At 37.1% G+C, this 3,142-nt stretch overlaps 1 long non-coding RNA gene across 1 annotated transcript; it reads left to right on the forward strand.

Moving 5' to 3' along the window:
* Nucleotides 1–329: 329 nt before the first annotated feature.
* On the forward strand, nucleotides 330–895 carry LOC134254271 (uncharacterized). Its single transcript, XR_009989284.1, has 3 exons — nucleotides 330–477; nucleotides 582–775; nucleotides 856–895. It is a non-coding gene; the product is annotated as an uncharacterized LOC134254271 (long non-coding RNA).
* Nucleotides 896–3,142: the final 2,247 nt, after the last annotated feature.

Genomic DNA, 3,142 nt, shown 5'->3' on the forward strand with positions numbered 1-3,142 from the left:
AGTTATGAGCCAAACAAAACAACAAAATAAAAAAGAAAAAATGCCTGTGAAATGCAGAAAAATCAACCAATCATGATGAAAATACCAGGTGCACACCTTCATATGGTGAATAATAAGTGTACAAATTTTCAGACAAATCCATCCAATAGTTTCTGAGAAATGGTCCGGACAAAATCTTGTCTACAGACAGACGGACAGACGGACATGGTGATTCCAATATACCTCCCTAAACTTCGTTTGCGGGGTATAAAAATTTCAACTTCTTGTTGACAAATCATGTTTTTGTAAGATGTGTAAATGTCGAGATTGAGAGACCACCATATATTTTTTTCTCACCAGTGCATTATGAGAGCACCATAGCTATTCCTCTGCTTTGAGTGGACTGTGGGCTGAGGGTGGCAGCCCATCACAGGACTGAGGGGGGCAGATCCTGTAGAGTTCTTCATGGAGGATACTCCTGGTGCTGAGCATATGCAGGTATTAACCTTAGAGAAAAGTGTACTTGAATATTTCAAGTTTAAGTTTTAGTAATTCATTTAAAAAGGTCTTGCAATGTATTTCTTTTCTGCTTTATATTTTAGAGCAAGTGGAAATATTGGAGCACATTTTCCTTTGCATTACTGGAGTAAAGCACTTATGCAGTATGAGAGGATTTAAACTATTCCTCTGCCTTGAGTGGACTTGGACACAAATATGGCAGCCCAACTGAGGACTGAGAGGGTCAGATCTTGTCGAGTTCTTTATGGGTGATACTCGTGCTGCTGAAGGGATGCAGGTACTTAATCCTAACAAAAAGAGTACTGAATATCAATCATTTGATCTTCAAATTACAATGTTTTTATTTTTTTTTTACAGACAGTGGAAGTATTGGAGCAACTTTTCTTTTGCATCATGGAGTGAGCGTCCCTGCTGACCGGTCACACCCGCCGTATGCTCCTTGTCATGATCAGGAAATAACGGAAAAATCTGTCGTCAATTCAGGGTTTAAATAATGGACTAACAATTGGTATGAAAAACGTCAGTCAGCATTTGACTCGGTGATAAATTGTAGTTGATGACAAGGTCATTGTACATGTATGGACCACAGAACTTACAAAATGATGACTTTAAACGAGACTGTTGATATTCGAGTTCAACTTTCTTGTCAATAATTAACCTCGTTTTAGAAATTGTTCATACGTAGAGCATGCTCTTGCTTATCGAATCAACTGAGATATATACACTCCGTTTGCAGGTGATGAAAGTATATTGCTGCATAAGTAAGAGAAGTTGACGATAGAAAAATTAAAGTCATCACGTTTATCATATAGCTTGGTTGTCAGGTAACCATTAATGTCTTTTTCAAGTAATATATCAAAGTATGAAACAGATGTGTCAGACTCTGTCGTGTCTTAATCTCAAGCTCTCCTGGATATATGGTATCGACGTAGGAATGGAAATTACCACTTGAATGTTAATTGACAATGCATCATCGATATATCTGAAAGTCGAGTTGAAGGCAATACCAATATCCTCTTTTTCATCCATAAAATTTTGCATAAATTCTGCTTCATGGAAATACAAAAATAGGTCTGCTAATAACGGGGCGCAATTGCTACCCATGGCCATTCCAATAGATTGTTGGAAGACCTGGTCTCTAAAACCACATAGTTAAATTTCTTTTCGTTTTCATAATATTGCTTATGTTAAGCGTAAAGTTTAGCGCATTTATTTTTGTGTGCTTTGGGCAAGGTATTTAAATCCCGTCCTAGGCCGTTTTGGTCATTCGAGTTTGTACTCAGCTATAAATAGCAAATAATACCATGAATATTGATGTCGAACGAGAAGAAATTGCACGTGAAAGAGAACCACCCAGGGAGAACTCTACGGATAAAAACATTACAATAGACGAGGCTTTAAGTCTCTTTTCTTGAAGACTAAAGACGGTTTTAAGGGACGAAAGGGCCAATTTTAGACAGGAATTAGAGAAGCAAGTATCCGATATCAGGCGTGAATTGGTGCTCAGGAAACCGGACAGTAAAAGCTCCTTTCATTTCAAATATTTCGGTTGCAAAAACCAGTTTGACTTTAAGTCCGAAAGAATAGACGAATTACAGCTGGCAGATTATTTTAATTTCGGTAGGATTGAAGAGGCTCGTGAAATTGTGAGACAGGCTAAAGATAAGTTATATATTTCTATATATATACTAAAGTGTACAGACTTTCTCCTGTAGCACAAGATTATTTTAATGAGATGGAGGAAAAAGTACGCTTCGGCGTGCTTGAAAAGTCTTCGGTCATGGTTGTAGACAGCAGCGATGAGCAGTGCCGAAGAAATGGAATCCATTAAGAGTCCTCTTGGATCTAAATACATGGATCAGTTAGGTCGTTTGACACTAATTCTCCATGTATTTACATCCGTCTTGCAACAGATACTGGGAAGGACGGCTGGAAGCATTCAAATTCCCCTTGAAATTCCCCTGGCAAGGATTGAAGGAGCAAAGGGTCTTCTGGACTACATCGTAAAACAGAACGAAATGATTTTAAATGTAAGTTCCTTTTTCATACATGTCAAAATGCTTACAGTTGAACTTCCATATCTCAAATACAATGTCTTTGGTACCATATATCTTTTAGTCATTTTGAAGTCCCAACCAATTTTTCTTGATGTATTTTACCATTAATATGTTGAACCCACAGTTATCATGTAGTTTTTTTCCTAGGTCCCACTGAGTTTGAGATGATGAAGTTTGACTATACATATTGATTTATCATACATGTCTTATTCTGCTATCTGCATTTAAAAAGAAATGAAGTTTCAAGTTTTGCATAAACTGTATTGTAATGCTAGTATATGTAGTCCATATATATTTAAGAACTATATTTTTGACTTCATTACCTTCTATTGCAAGAAAATGCTATACTAGTACATTTGACTACAACAAATGGTAGTATTGCTTTTCTTCTCTGACCTACATTTATTTATGTGTTGTATTTTTCAGGCCCTCTTCCCGGGACAGTCAGAATATAGTGGTGGTCATCAAAGTAAAACCATACCAAATGGTTGTCCTATCTGGAACTTTCCGGACCTCTTAAGGAAAGTTATGTGTGATAATGGGCCAGTATTTCCCCTGAGACAGGCCTACAAGTCTAGGATTAAAGG

Source organism: Saccostrea cucullata, unplaced genomic scaffold (genome assembly GCF_032062105.1).
Source record: "Saccostrea cucullata isolate Sc308-1 unplaced genomic scaffold, CSIRO_AGI_Scuc_v1 ctg6691, whole genome shotgun sequence".
Lineage (NCBI taxonomy): Eukaryota > Metazoa > Mollusca > Bivalvia > Ostreida > Ostreidae > Saccostrea > Saccostrea cuccullata.